The sequence below is a fragment of the Sebastes umbrosus genome, chromosome 22 (assembly GCF_015220745.1).
Source record: "Sebastes umbrosus isolate fSebUmb1 chromosome 22, fSebUmb1.pri, whole genome shotgun sequence".
Taxonomy (NCBI): Eukaryota; Metazoa; Chordata; class Actinopteri; order Perciformes; family Sebastidae; genus Sebastes; species Sebastes umbrosus.
Genome location: NC_051290.1, coordinates 241,042 through 256,598, shown reverse-complemented (window position 1 = coordinate 256,598; position 15,557 = coordinate 241,042). Strand labels below are relative to the sequence as shown.

At 34.0% G+C, this 15,557-nt stretch overlaps 1 protein-coding gene and 1 long non-coding RNA gene across 3 annotated transcripts in view; both read left to right on the top strand.

The window, feature by feature from the left end:
• Positions 1–15,557, top strand: part of LOC119481763 (butyrophilin-like protein 3) — a 59,281-nt gene that overhangs the window by 344 nt on the left and 43,380 nt on the right. The window lies entirely within an intron of this gene.
• LOC119481804 lies at positions 12,731–14,077 on the top strand. Its single transcript, XR_005205271.1, has 3 exons — positions 12,731–12,884; positions 13,583–13,667; positions 13,940–14,077. It is a non-coding gene; the product is annotated as an uncharacterized LOC119481804 (long non-coding RNA).

Sequence of the window (15,557 nt, the reverse complement as noted above, 5' to 3'; positions counted from 1 at the left end):
TCTTTGTAGTTGTTATGAGTTTCTTTGTAGTCATTCTGAGTCTCTTTGTAGTTTTTATGAGTCTCTTTGTAGTTGTTAAGAGTCTCTTTGTAGTTGTTATGAGTTTCTTTGTAGTTATGAGTCTCTCTGTAGTTGTTATGAGTTTATTTGTAGTTGTTATGAGTCTCTTTGTAGTTGTTATGATTCTCTTTGTGGTTATGAGTTTCTTTCTAGTAGTTATGAGTCTATTTTTTTTGTTAAGAGTCTTTTTGTAGTTATGAGTTTCTTTGTAGTCGTTTTGAGTCTCTTTGTAGTTGTTATAAGTCTCTTTGTAGTTATGAGCCTCTTTGTAGTTGTTATGAGTCTCTATGTAGTTGTTATGATCCTCTTTGTAGTTGTTATGAGTCTCTTTGTAGTTGTTGAGTCTCTTTGTAGTTGTTATGAGTCTCTCTGTAGTTGTTGAGTCTCTTTGTAGTTTTTATGAGTCTCTTTGTAGTTGTTATGAGTCTCTTTGTAGTTGTTATGAGTGTCTCTGTAGTTTTTATGTCTCTTTTGTAGTTGTTATGAGTGTCTCTGTAGTTGTTATGAGTCTTTTTGTAGTCGTTATGAGTCTCTCTGTAGTTGTTATGAGTCTCTTTGTAGTTGTTATGAGTCTCTTTGTAGTTGTTATGAGTCTCTGTAGTTGTTATCAGTCTCTTTGTAGTTGTTATGAGTCGCTTTGTAGTTGTTGAGTCTCTTTGTAGTTGTTATGAGTCTTTTTGTAGTTGTTATGAGTCTCTTTGTAGTTGTTATAAGTCTCTTTGTAGTTGTTATGAGTCTCTGTAGTTGTTATGAGTCTCTTTGTAGTTGTTGAGTCTCTTTGTAGTTATGAGTCTCTATGTAGTTGTTATGAGTCTCTTTGTAGTTGTTGAGTCTCTTTGTAGTTGTTATGAGTGTCTCTGTAGTTGTTATGAGTCTTTTTGTAGTTGTTATGAGTCTCTTTGTAGTTGTTGAGTCTCTTTGTAGTTGTTATGAGTTTCTCTGTAGTTGTTATGAGTCTCTCTGTAGTTGTTGAGTCTCATTGTAGTTGTTGAGTCTCTTTGTAGTTGTTCCGAGTTTTTTTGTAGTTATGAGTGTCTTTGTAGTTGTTGAGTCTCTTTGTAGTTGTTATGAGTCTCTTTGTAGTTATGAGTCTCTTTGTAGTTATGAGTGTCTCTGTAGTTTTTATGAGTCTCTTTGTAGTTGTTATGAGTCTCTTTTTAGTTATGATCCTCTTTGTAGTTGTTATGAGTCTCTTTGTAGTTGTTATGAGTCTCTTTGTAGTTATGAGTCTCTGTAGTTGTTATGAGTCTCTTTGTAGTTGAGTCTCTTTGTAGTTGTTATGAGTCTCTATGTAGTTGTTATGAGTCTCTTTGTAGTTGTTGAGTCTCTTTGTAGTTGTTATGAGTGTCTCTGTAGTTGTTATGAGTCTTTTTGTAGTTGTTATGAGTCTCTTTGTAGTTGTTATGAGTCTCTGTAGTTATGAGTCTCTTTGTAGTTGTTGAGTCTCTTTGTAGTTGTTATGAGTGTCTCTGTATTTGTTATGAGTCTTTTTGTAGTTGTTATGAGTCTTTGTAGTTGTTGAGTCTCTTTGTAGTTGTTATGAGTCTTTTTGTAGTTGTTGAGTCTCTTTGTAGTTGTTATGATTTTTCTGTAGTTGTTATGAGTCTCTTTGTAGTTGTTATGAGTCTCTTTGTAGTTGTTATGAGTCTCTGTAGTTATGAGTCTCTTTGTAGTTGTTGAGTCTCTTTGTAGTTGTTATGAGACTCTATGTAGTTGTTATGAGTCTCTTTGTAGTTGTTGAGTCTCTTTGTAGTTGTTATGAGTGTCTCTGTAGTTGTTATGAGTCTCTTTGTAGTTGTTGAGTCTCTTTGTAGTTGTTATGAGTCTTTTTGTAGTTGTTGAGTCTCTTTGTAGTTGTTATGAGTTTCTCTGTAGTTGTTATGAGTCTCTTTGTAGTTGTTACGAGTGTCTTTGTAGTTGTTATGAGTGTCTTTGTAGTTGTTGAGTCTCTTTGTAGTTGTTATGAGTCTCTTTGTAGTTATGAGTCTCTGTAGTTGTTGAGTCTCTTTGTAGTTTTTATGAGTCTCTTTGTAGTTGTTATGAGTCTCTTTGTAGTTGTTATGAGTGTCTCTGTAGTTTTTATGAGTCTCTTTGTAGTTGTTATGAGTCTCTTTTTAGTTGTTATGAGTCTCTTTGTAGTTGTTATGAGTCTCTGTAGTTATGAGTCTCTTTGTAGTTGTTATGAGACTCTATGTAGTTGTTATGAGTCTCTTTGTAGTTGTTGAGTCTCTTTGTAGTTGTTATGTGTCTCTGTAGTTGTTATGAGTCTTTTTTAGTTGTTATGATCCTCTTTGTAGTTGTTATGAGTCTCTTTGTAGTTGTTATGAGTCTCTTTGTAGTTGTTGAGTCTCTTTGTAGTTGTTATGAGTGTTTCTGTAGTTGTTATGAGTCTTTTTGTAGTAGTTATGAGTCTCTTTGTAGTTGTTGAGTCTCTTTGTAGTTGTTGAGTCTCTTTGTAGTTATGAGTCTCTCTGTAGTTGTTGAGTCTCTTTGTAGTTGTTATGAGTGTCTCTGTAGTTGTTATGAGTCTTTTTTAGTTATGATCCTCTTTGTAGTTGTTATGAGTCTCTTTGTAGTTGTTGAGTCTCTTTGTAGTTGTTATGAGTTTCTCTGTAGTTATGAGTCTCTTTGTAGTTGTTATGAGTCTCTCTGTAGTTGTTGAGTCTCTTTGTAGTTGTTATGAGTGTCTCTGTAGTTATGAGTCTTTTTTAGTTGTTATGATCCTCTTTGTAGTTATGAGTCTCTTTGTAGTTGTTATGAGTCTCTTTGTAGTTGTTGAGTCTCTTTGTAGTTGTTATGAGTCTCTCTGTAGTTGTTGAGTCTCTTTGTAGTTTTTATGAGTCTCTTTGTAGTTGTTATGAGTCTCTCTGTAGTTGTTGAGTCTCTTTGTAGTTGTTATGAGTGTCTCTGTAGTTGTTATGAGTCTTTTGTAGTTGTTATGAATCTCTTTGTAGTTGTTATGAGTGTCTTTGTAGTTGTTATGAGTCTCTTTGTAGTTGTTGAATCTCTTTGTAGTTGTTATGAGTCTTTTTGTAGTTGTTATGAGTCTCTTTGTAGTTGTTGAGTCTCTTTGTAGTTGTTATGAGTTTCTCTGTAGTTGTTATGAGTCTCTCTGTAGTTGTTGAGTCTCATTGTAGTTGTTGAGTCTCTTTGTAGTTGTTCCGAGTTTTTTTTGTAGTTATGAGTGTCTTTGTAGTTGTTGAGTCTCTTTGTAGTTGTTATGAGTCTTTTTGCAGTCGTTATGAGTCTCTCTGTAGTTGTTATGAGTCTCTTTGTAGTTATTATGAGTCTCTGTAGTTGTTATGAGTCTCTCTGTAGTTATGAGTCGCTTTGTAGTTGTTGAGTCTCTTTGTAGTTGTTATGAGTCTTTTTGTAGTTGTTATGAGTCTCTTTGTAGTTGTTATGAGTCTCGTTGTAGTTGTTATCAGTCTCTTTGTAGTTGTTATGATTCTCTCTGTAGTTGTTATGACTCTCTTTGTAGTTGTTATGAGTGTCTCTGTAGTTGTTATGAGTCTTTTTGTAGTTGTTATGAGTTTCTCTGTAGTTGTTGAGTCTCTTTGTAGTTGTTATGAGTTTTTTTGTAGTTATGAGTGTCTTTGTAGTTGTTGAGTCTCTTTGTAGTTGTTATGAGTCTCTTTGTAGTTGTTATGAGTCTCTCTGTAGTTGTTGAGTCTCTTTGTAGTTTTTATGAGTCTCTTTGTAGTTGTTATGAGTCTCTTTGTAGTTATGAGTGTCTCTGTAGTTTTTATGAGTCTCTTTGTAGTTGTTATGAGTCTCTTTTTAGTTGTTATGATCCTCTTTGTAGTTGTTATGAGTGTCTTTGTAGTTGTTATGAGTCTCTTTGTAGTTATGAGTCTCTGTAGTTGTTATGAGTCTCTTTGTAGTTGAGTCTCTTTGTAGTTGTTATGAGTCTCTTTGTAGTTGTTATGAGTCTCTGTAGTTATGAGTCTCTTTGTAGTTGTTGAGTCTCTTTGTAGTTGTTATGAGTGTCTCTGTATTTGTTATGAGTCTTTTTGTAGTTGTTATGAGTCTTTGTAGTTGTTGAGTCTCTTTGTAGTTGTTATGAGTCTTTTTGTAGTTGTTGAGTATCTTTGTAGTTGTTATGATTTTTCTGTAGTTGTTATGAGTCTCTTTGTAGTTGTTATGAGTCTCTTTGTAGTTGTTATGAGTCTCTGTAGTTATGAGTCTCTTTGTAGTTGTTGAGTCTCTTTGTAGTTGTTATGAGACTCTATGTAGTTGTTATGAGTCTCTTTGTAGTTGTTGAGTCTCTTTGTAGTTGTTATGAGTGTCTCTGTAGTTGTTATGAGTCTCTTTGTAGTTGTTGAGTCTCTTTGTAGTTGTTATGAGTCTTTTTGTAGTTGTTGAGTCTCTTTGTAGTTGTTATGAGTTTCTCTGTAGTTGTTATGAGTCTCTTTGTAGTTGTTACGAGTTTTTTTGTAGTTGTTATGAATGTCTTTGTAGTTGTTGAGTCTCTTTGTAGTTGTTATGAGTCTCTTTGTAGTTGTTATGAGTCTCTGTAGTTGTTGAGTCTCTTTGTAGTTTTTATGAGTCTCTTTGTAGTTGTTATGAGTCTCTTTGTAGTTGTTATGAGTGTCTCTGTAGTTTTTATGAGTCTCTTTGTAGTTGTTATGAGTCTCTGTAGTTATGAGTCTCTTTGTAGTTGTTATGAGACTCTATGTAGTTGTTATGAGTCTCTTTGTAGTTGTTGAGTCTCTTTGTAGTTGTTATGAGTGTCTCTGTAGTTGTTATGAGTCTCTTTGTAGTTGTTGAGTCTCTTTGTAGTTGTTATGAGTCTTTTTGTAGTTGTTGAGTCTCTTTGTAGTTGTTATGAGTTTCTCTGTAGTTGTTATGAGTCTCTTTGTAGTTGTTGAATCTCTTTGTAGTTGTTATGAGTCTTTTTGTAGTTGTTATGAGTCTCTTTGTAGTTGTTGAGTCTCTTTGTAGTTGTTATGAGTTTCTCTGTAGTTGTTATGAGTCTCTCTGTAGTTGTTGAGTCTCATTGTAGTTGTTGAGTCTCTTTGTAGTTGTTCCGAGTTTTTTTGTAGTTATGAGTGTCTTTGTAGTTGTTGAGTCTCTTTGTAGTTGTTATGAGTCTTTTTGCAGTCGTTATGAGTCTCTCTGTAGTTGTTATGAGTCTCTTTGTAGTTATTATGAGTCTCTGTAGTTGTTATGAGTCTCTCTGTAGTTATGAGTCGCTTTGTAGTTGTTGAGTCTCTTTGTAGTTGTTATGAGTCTTTTTGTAGTTGTTATGAGTCTCTTTGTAGTTGTTATGAGTCTCGTTGTAGTTGTTATCAGTCTCTTTGTAGTTGTTATGATTCTCTCTGTAGTTGTTATGACTCTCTTTGTAGTTGTTATGAGTGTCTCTGTAGTTGTTATGAGTCTTTTTGTAGTTGTTATGAGTTTCTCTGTAGTTGTTGAGTCTCTTTGTAGTTGTTATGAGTTTTTTTTGTAGTTATGAGTGTCTTTGTAGTTGTTGAGTCTCTTTGTAGTTGTTATGAGTCTCTTTGTAGTTGTTATGAGTCTCTCTGTAGTTGTTGAGTCTCTTTGTAGTTTTTATGAGTCTCTTTGTAGTTGTTATGAGTCTCTTTGTAGTTATGAGTGTCTCTGTAGTTTTTATGAGTCTCTTTGTAGTTGTTATGAGTCTCTTTTTAGTTGTTATGATCCTCTTTGTAGTTGTTATGAGTCTCTTTGTAGTTGTTATGAGTCTCTTTGTAGTTATGAGTCTCTGTAGTTGTTATGAGTCTCTTTGTAGTTGAGTCTCTTTGTAGTTGTTATGAGTCTCTTTGTAGTTGTTATGAGTCTCTGTAGTTATGAGTCTCTTTGTAGTTGTTGAGTCTCTTTGTAGTTGTTATGAGTGTCTCTGTATTTGTTATGAGTCTTTTTGTAGTTGTTATGAGTCTTTGTAGTTGTTGAGTCTCTTTGTAGTTGTTATGAGTCTTTTTGTAGTTGTTGAGTATCTTTGTAGTTGTTATGATTTTTCTGTAGTTGTTATGAGTCTCTTTGTAGTTGTTATGAGTCTCTTTGTAGTTGTTATGAGTCTCTGTAGTTATGAGTCTCTTTGTAGTTGTTGAGTCTCTTTGTAGTTGTTATGAGACTCTATGTAGTTGTTATGAGTCTCTTTGTAGTTGTTGAGTCTCTTTGTAGTTGTTATGAGTGTCTCTGTAGTTGTTATGAGTCTCTTTGTAGTTGTTGAGTCTCTTTGTAGTTGTTATGAGTCTTTTTGTAGTTGTTGAGTCTCTTTGTAGTTGTTATGAGTTTCTCTGTAGTTGTTATGAGTCTCTTTGTAGTTGTTACGAGTTTTTTTGTAGTTGTTATGAATGTCTTTGTAGTTGTTGAGTCTCTTTGTAGTTGTTATGAGTCTCTTTGTAGTTGTTATGAGTCTCTGTAGTTGTTGAGTCTCTTTGTAGTTTTTATGAGTCTCTTTGTAGTTGTTATGAGTCTCTTTGTAGTTGTTATGAGTGTCTCTGTAGTTTTTATGAGTCTCTTTGTAGTTGTTATGAGTCTCTGTAGTTATGAGTCTCTTTGTAGTTGTTGAGTCTCTTTGTAGTTGTTATGAGTGTCTCTGTATTTGTTATGAGTCTTTTTGTAGTTGTTATGAGTCTTTGTAGTTGTTGAGTCTCTTTGTAGTTGTTATGAGTCTTTTTGTAGTTGTTGAGTATCTTTGTAGTTGTTATGATTTTTCTGTAGTTGTTATGAGTCTCTTTGTAGTTGTTATGAGTCTCTTTGTAGTTGTTATGAGTCTCTGTAGTTATGAGTCTCTTTGTAGTTGTTGAGTCTCTTTGTAGTTGTTATGAGACTCTATGTAGTTGTTATGAGTCTCTTTGTAGTTGTTGAGTCTCTTTGTAGTTGTTATGAGTGTCTCTGTAGTTGTTATGAGTCTCTTTGTAGTTGTTGAGTCTCTTTGTAGTTGTTATGAGTCTCTTTGTAGTTGTTGAGTCTCTTTGTAGTTGTTATGAGTTTCTCTGTAGTTGTTATGAGTCTCTTTGTAGTTGTTACGAGTTTTTTTGTAGTTGTTATGAATGTCTTTGTAGTTGTTGAGTCTCTTTGTAGTTGTTATGAGTCTCTTTGTAGTTGTTATGAGTCTCTGTAGTTGTTGAGTCTCTTTGTAGTTTTTATGAGTCTCTTTGTAGTTGTTATGAGTCTCTTTGTAGTTGTTATGAGTGTCTCTGTAGTTTTTATGAGTCTCTTTGTAGTTGTTATGAGTCTCTGTAGTTATGAGTCTCTTTGTAGTTGTTATGAGACTCTATGTAGTTGTTATGAGTCTCTTTGTAGTTGTTGAGTCTCTTTGTAGTTGTTATGAGTGTCTCTGTAGTTGTTATGAGTCTCTTTGTAGTTGTTGAGTCTCTTTGTAGTTGTTATGAGTCTCTCTGTAGTTGTTGAGTCTCTTTGTAGTTGTTATGAGTGTCTCTGTAGTTGTTATGAGTCTTTTTTAGTTGTTATGATCCTCTTTGTAGTTGTTATGAGTCTCTTTGTAGTTGTTATGAGTCTCTTTGTAGTTGTTGAGTCTCTTTGTAGTTATGAGTGTCTCTGTAGTTGTTATGAGTCTTTTTGTAGAAGTTATGAGTCTCTTTGTAGTTGTTGAGTCTCTTTGTAGGTATGAGTCTCTCTGTAGTTGTTGAGTCTCTTTGTAGTTGTTATGAGTGTCTCTGTAGTTGTTGTGAGTCTTTTTTAGTTGTTATGATCCTCTTTGTAGTTATGAGTCTCTTTGTAGTTGTTATGAGTCTCTTTGTAGTTGTTATGAGTCTCTTTGTAGTTGTTGAGTCTCTTTGTAGTTGTTATGAGTCTCTTTGTAGTTGTTATGAGTCTCTTTGTAGTTGTTATGAGTGTCTCTGTAGTTTTTATGAGTCCCTTTTGTAGTTGTTATGAATCTCTTTGTAGTTGTTATGAGTGTCTTTGTAGTTGTTATGAGTCTCTTTGTAGTTGTTGAATCTCTTTGTAGTTGTTATGAGTGTCTCTGTAGTTGTTATGAGTCTTTTTGCAGTCGTTATGAGTCTCTCTGTAGTTGTTATGACTCTCTTTGTAGTTGTTATGAGTCTCTTTTTAGTTGTTATGAGTCTCTGTAGTTGTTATGAGTCTCTTTGTAGTTGTTGAGTCTATTTGTAGTTGTTATGAGTCTCTATGTAGTTGTTATGAGTCTTTTTGTAGTTGTTATGTGTCTCTGTAGTTGTTATGAGTCTTTTTGTAGTTGTTATGAGTCTCTTTGTAGTTGTTGAGTCTCTTTGTAGTTGTTATGAGTCTTTTTGTAGTTGTTATGTCTCTTTGTAGTTGTTATGAGTCTCTTTGTAGTTGTTATGAGTGTCTTTGTAGTTGTTATGAGTGTCTTTGTAGTTGTTATGAGTCTCTTTGTAGTTGTTGAGTCTCTTTTTAGTTGTTATGAGTGTCTCTGTAGTTGTTATGAGTCTTTTTGTAGTCGTTATGAGTCTCTCTGTAGTTGTTATGAGTCTCTTTGTAGTTATTATGAGTCTCTGTAGTTGTTATGAGTCTCTCTGTAGTTGTTATGAGTCGCTTTGTAGTTGTTGAGTCTCTCTGTAGTTATGAGTCTTTTTTAGTTGTTATGATCCTCTTTGTAGTTGTTATGAGTCTCTTTGTAGTTGTTATGAGTCTCTTTGTAGTTGTTGAGTCTCTTTGTAGTTGTTATGAGTCTCTCTGTAGTTGTTGAGTCTCTTTGTAGTTTTTATGAGTCTCTTTGTAGTTGTTATGAGTCTCTTTGTAGTTGTTATGAGTGTCTCTGTAGTTTTTATGAGTCCCTTTTGTAGTTGTTATGAATCTCTTTGTAGTTGTTATGAGTGTCTTTGTAGTTGTTATGAGTCTCTTTGTAGTTGTTGAATCTCTTTGTAGTTGTTATGAGTGTCTGTGTAGTTATGAGTCTTTTTGCAGTCGTTATGAGTCTCTCTGTAGTTGTTATGAGTCTCTTTGTAGTTATTATGAGTCTCTGTAGTTGTTATGAGTCTCTCTGTAGTTATGAGTCGCTTTGTAGTTGTTGAGTCTCTTTGTAGTTGTTATGAGTCTTTTTGTAGTTGTTATGAGTCTCTTTGTAGTTGTTATGAGTCTCGTTGTAGTTGTTATCAGTCTCTTTGTAGTTGTTATGATTCTCTCTGTAGTTGTTATGACTCTCTTTGTAGTTGTTATGAGTCTCTTTGTAGTTGTTATGAGTCTCTTTGTAGTTGTTGAGTCTATTTGTAGTTGTTATGAGTCTCTATGTAGTTGTTATGAGTCTTTTTGTAGTTGTTATGTGTCTCTGTAGTTGTTATGAGTCTTTTTGTAGTTATGAGTCTCTTTGTAGTTGTTGAGTCTCTTTGTAGTTGTTATGAGTCTTTTTGTAGTTGTTATGAGTCTCTTTGTAGTTGTTATGAGTCTCTTTGTAGTTGTTATGAGTGTCTCTGTAGTTGTTATGAGTCTCTTTGTAGTTGTTATGAGTCTCTTTGTAGTTGTTATGAGTGTCTTTGTAGTTGTTATGAGTCTCTTTGTAGTTGTTGAGTCTCTTTGTAGTTGTCATGAGTGTCTCTGTAGTTGTTATGAGTCTTTTTGTAGTCGTTATGAGTCTCTCTGTAGTTGTTATGAGTCTCTTTGTAGTTATTATGAGTCTCTGTAGTTGTTATGAGTCTCTCTGTAGTTGTTATGAGTCGCTTTGTAGTTGTTGAGTCTCTTTGTAGTTGTTATGAGTCTTTTTGTAGTTGTTATGAGTCTCTTTGTAGTTGTTATAAGTCTCTTTGTAGTTGTTATGAGTCTCTGTAGTTGTTATGAGTCTCTGTAGTTGTTATGAGTCTCTTTGTAGTTGTTGAGTCTCTTTGTAGTTGTTATGAGTCTTTTTGTAGTTGTTATGAGTCTCTTTGTAGTTGTTGAGTCTCTGTAGTTGTTATGAGTCTTTTTGTAGTTGTTATGAGTTTCTCTGTAGTTGTTATGAGTCTCTCTGTAGTTGTTGAGTCTCATTGTAGTTGTTGAGTCTCTTTGTAGTTGTTACGAGTTTTTTTGTAGTTATGAGTGTCTTTGTAGTTGTTGAGTCTCTTTGTAGTTGTTATGAGTCTCTTTGTAGTTGTTATGAGTCTCTCTGTAGTTGTTGAGTCTCTTTGTAGTTTTTATGAGTCTCTTTGTAGTTGTTATGAGTCTCTTTGTAGTTGTTATGAGTGTCTCTGTAGTTTTTATGAGTCTCTTTGTAGTTGTTATGAGTCTCTTTTTAGTTGTTATGATCCTCTTTGTAGTTGTTATGAGTCTCTTTGTAGTTGTTATGAGTCTCTTTGTAGTTGTTATGAGTCTCTTTGTAGTTATGAGTCTCTGTAGTTGTTATGAGTCTCTTTGTAGTTGAGTCTCTTTGTAGTTATGAGTCTCTATGTAGTTGTTATGAGTCTCTTTGTAGTTGTTATGAGTCTCTATGTAGTTGTTATGAGTCTCTTTGTAGTTGTTGAGTCTCTTTGTAGTTGTTATGAGTGTCTCTGTAGTTGTTATGAGTCTTTTTGTAGTTGTTATGAGTCTCTTTGTAGTTGTTATGAGTCTCTGTAGTTATGAGTCTCTTTGTAGTTGTTGAGTCTCTTTGTAGTTGTTATGAGTGTCTCTGTAGTTGTTATGAGTCTTTTTGTAGTTGTTATGAGTCTTTGTAGTTGTTGAGTCTCTTTGTAGTTGTTGAGTCTATTTGTAGTTGTTATGAGTCTCTATGTAGTTGTTATGAGTCTTTTTGTAGTTATGTGTCTCTGTAGTTGTTATGAGTCTTTTTGTAGTTGTTATGAGTCTCTTTGTAGTTGTTGAGTCTCTTTGTAGTTGTTATGAGTCTTTTTGTAGTTGTTATGAGTCTCTTTGTAGTTGTTATGAGTCTCTTTGTAGTTGTTATGAGTGTCTCTGTAGTTGTTATGAGTCTCTTTGTAGTTGTTATGAGTCTCTTTGTAGTTGTTATGAGTGTCTTTGTAGTTGTTATGAGTCTCTTTGTAGTTGTTGAGTCTCTTTGTAGTTGTTATGAGTGTCTCTGTAGTTGTTATGAGTCTTTTTGTAGTCGTTATGAGTCTCTCTGTAGTTGTTATGAGTCTCTTTGTAGTTGTTATGAGTCTCTGTAGTTGTTATGAGTCTCTCTGTAGTTGTTATGAGTCTCTCTGTAGTTGTTATGAGTCGCTTTGTAGTTGTTGAGTCTCTTTGTAGTTGTTATGAGTCTCTTTGTAGTTGTTATAAGTCTCTTTGTAGTTGTTATGAGTCTCTGTAGTTCTTATGAGTCTCTTTGTAGTTGTTGAGTCTCTTTGTAGTTGTTATGAGTCTATATGTAGTTGTTATGAGTCTCTTTGTAGTTGTTGAGTCTCTGTAGTTGTTATGAGTGTCTCTGTAGTTGTTATGAGTCTTTTTGTAGTTGTTATGAGTCTCTTTGTAGTTGTTGAGTCTCTTTGTAGTTGTTATGAGTCTTTTTGTAGTTGTTGAGTCTCTTTGTAGTTGTTATGAGTTTCTCTGTAGTTGTTATGAGTCTCTCTGTAGTTGTTGAGTCTCATTGTAGTTGTTGAGTCTCTTTGTAGTTGTTACGAGTTTTTTTGTAGTTATGAGTGTCTTTGTAGTTGTTGAGTCTCTTTGTAGTTGTTATGAGTCTCTTTGTAGTTGTTATGAGTCTCTCTGTAGTTGTTGAGTCTCTTTGTAGTTTTTATGAGTCTCTTTGTAGTTGTTATGAGTCTCTTTGTAGTTGTTATGAGTGTCTCTGTAGTTTTTATGAGTCTCTTTGTAGTTGTTATGAGTCTCTTTTTAGTTGTTATGATCCTCTTTGTAGTTGTTATGAGTCTCTTTGTAGTTGTTATGAGTCTCTTTGTAGTTGTTATGAGTCTCTGTAGTTGTTATGAGTCTCTTTGTAGTTGAGTCTCTTTGTAGTTGTTATGAGTCTCTATGTAGTTGTTATGAGTCTCTTTGTAGTTGTTGAGTCTCTTTGTAGTTGTTATGAGTGTCTCTGTAGTTGTTATGAGTCTTTTTGTAGTTGTTATGAGTCTCTTTGTAGTTGTTATGAGTCTCTGTAGTTATGAGTCTCTTTGTAGTTGTTATGAGTGTCTCTGTAGTTGTTATGAGTCTTTTTGTAGTTGTTATGAGTCTTTGTAGTTGTTGAGTCTCTTTGTAGTTGTTATGAGTCTTTTTGTAGTTGTTGAGTCTCTTTGTAGTTATGATTTTTCTGTAGTTGTTATGAGTCTCTTTGTAGTTATGAGTCTCTTTGTAGTTGTTATGAGTCTCTGTAGTTATGAGTCTCTTTGTAGTTGTTGAGTCTCTTTGTAGTTGTTATGAGACTCTATGTAGTTGTTATGAGTCTCTTTGTAGTTGTTGAGTCTCTTTGTAGTTGTTATGAGTGTCTCTGTAGTTGTTATGAGTCTTTTTGTAGTTGTTTTATAGTAAATCGTGCCTCAGATCTTACTTTGAGGCAGGAGATAATCATTATTTGGTATTGTGTCTATCATCTTAATGTATAACTGTGAAAAGTGTCGTATTCCTTCATCACCATGAACTCACACTGAAGTTTATTTACTCTCTAGAGCACCACATGAGGATTAATCCGCCGCTGAAAATAGTCCCAACTAAGTCACTATGTCTTCCTGTTAGTTTGATAAGAACTAAACTGAATTGGTCTGTGTTCTTCTCTACCAGATGTTTCTAACAGATGTTGCTAGCAGATGTTTCTAACAGATGTTTCTAACAGATGTTTCATGTGTTGGTCTCTTCTGGAGACAAAGAGGAGCAGCTGTACCTCTCGTCCTGTTTGATGTGACGTCTCTGAAGACGATCTGTCCATAACTGACGTCTTCTGGTCTCCTCACTCCTGAGTAGACTACAGCTGGATCACTCTCTGTCAAATAAAATACAGGACACTTACAGTACTGCAGGTACTACAACTGATACCAGTACTGCTAGTGTTAGTACTGCTAGTACTAACACAGTACAAATGATATTCACATAATATAAGCTCCTACTACAATCAATAATACTTCTTTTCTGGGAATTTGGTGTGTGAATTTATTTTATTAATTTATATTTTTCTTTATTAATATGTCTTTTATTTGTATTATTATTATTATTAACCACTTGTATGCATTTTTATATTATTTATTATTATTAATAATAATAATGATAATAATAATAATAATTCCTTTATGGGAATATATTGTGTGAATTGATTGTATTCATTTATTTATTTTTATTTATTAATATTTCTTTATTAGTAGTAGTATTATCATAATTGTTTCTCCTCCCTTATTTTATAATATATTTACAGTTACTATCTGTTATTATATGTACATATTACTTTATTTGTTATGATTTAGGTTTATGTCATTTTTATTAAGGGAACAAAAAAATCATTATTATTATTATTATTACTATTAATAATAATAATAATAATAATAATAATAATAATAATAATAATAATAATTGTTCTTTTCTGATAGTTTTTTACTGTTTTTATTCAATAAACGGATCAATAACGGTGTTTCAGTAAAACACATCCTCTCACTTTTAGATATGTGATCAGAATGTACAATAAGATGTATAACTTATTAATATCATGTCTTTGTTTCATTAACAGTGAGACGTTTGCACGTCAGGACTCGGCCGTGTGTTTTTATCAGGAAGACGAAACTGGACGACCACAGAGCTGTTGAACCCACAAGGTACAAAACAGGAAACGCATGCAGAACACAACACCCATTATCATCGACTAGAATAGACCTCGCTACAGTCTGAAACTACACGCACTAAAAACACTGACTTTATATTTGAATTACAGGATTCAAAATATCCTCATTTTATAAAAATGCTTGTTTTCCAAAATGTCCTCTTGCGTTCTGAAACTCAGGATATAAGATATATCTATATCTATAGATATATATATATAAACAATAAAACCATCTTTACCTGTGCTCCGTCTGATTGGCTGTTGTAGGTCACGTGATGTTTTGACATCACTGTATGTGACGTCATCATCTCCAACGTCTACGTCAGCAGCTGAAAGGAACCAGGATGAACAGAACATTTAAATCAGTTTCAATCATAAAACAGAAATGTAAACTTCATCTGCTGAGGAAGATCATGTGATACGATCAAAAGCTCCAGAGCACACTAAACGGACCTTGTAGGTAGAGTTGAAAACTGTAACTTGACACCTTTAAATGTTAATAGGATGTGAAGTTTAAATGTGAACTGCAGCACAGTTGTCTGAGTCTGTGTCTAACCTTCAGATTTCCTACGGATGCATCGTCTCACCAGTACAACCAGTACAACCAGTACAACCAGTACAACCGGTACCAACACAGATGGATCAGTAAACCACAACACCGGAGAAGAGGTGGGTGAGGAAGAGGAAGAGTTGGGTGAGGAAGAGGAGGGTCTAGGAGAAGATGTCGTGGTGGGTTTCCCTAAAAATGAACCAAAAATAATTATTAAACTTAAAACTGTTCATAAAGTGATAAGATTAAACCATAGACTGTGTATAAAGATGGCCGACATGACAGCTCCCCAGAGATGAAGCCAACACATCAGCATCGCCCCCTGGTGGCCGGCTGCAGTATAGCTCATTAACCCCGCGCCCTCCATGTTAGTGGATAAGACATCATGGGCCAAACCAAAGAGTCAAAGTACACGTCAAATACATTTTTCCCACAGTTTGTGATTTTTTTGTAGTCAGTTTGAGTACCTTTGTACTCGTTTCGCATCTCTTTATGGTCTAGTACTTTTGTGTCTTTGTATTCGTTTTGAGTATCTTTGTAGTCGTTTTGTGTCTCTTTGTATTCGTTTTGAGTCTTTGTAGTTGTTCTGCATCTCCTTGTAGTCGTTATGAGTCTCTTTATAGTTGTTATGAGTCTCTTTATAGTTGTTATGAGTCTCTTTGTAGTTGTTATGAGTCTCTTTGTAGTTGTTATGAGTCTCTTTGTAGTTGTTATGAGTCTCTTTGTAGTCGTTATGAGTCTCTTTGTAGTTGTTATGAGTCTCTTTATAGTTATTTTGTGTCTCTTTGTAGTCGTTTTGAGTCTATATAGTTGTTCTGCATCTCCTTGTAGTTGTTATGAATCTCTTTGTACTCGTTTCGCATCTCTTTATAGTCTAGTACTTTTGTGTCTTTGTATTCGTTTTGAGTATCTTTGTAGTCGTTTTGTGTCTCTTTGTATTCATTTTGAGTCTTTGTAGTTGTTCTGCATCTCCTTGTAGTTGTTATGAATCTCTTTGTAGTCGTTATGAGTCTCTTTGTAGTTGTTATGAGTCTCTTTGTAGTTGTTATGAGTCTCTTTGTAGTTGTTATGAATCTCTTTGTAGTTATGAGTCTCTTTGTAGTCGTTATGAGTCTCTTTGTAGTTGTTATGAGTCTCTTTGTAGTCCTTATGAGTGTCTTTGTAGTTGTTATGAGTCTCTTTGTAGTTCTTTTGTGTCTCTTTGTATTCGTTTTGAGTCTTTGTAGTTGTTCTGCATCTCCTTGTAGTTGTTATGAATCTCTTTGTAGTCGTTATGAGTCTCTTTGTAGTCCTTATGAGTGTCTTTGTAGTTGTTATGAGTCTCTTTGTAGTTCT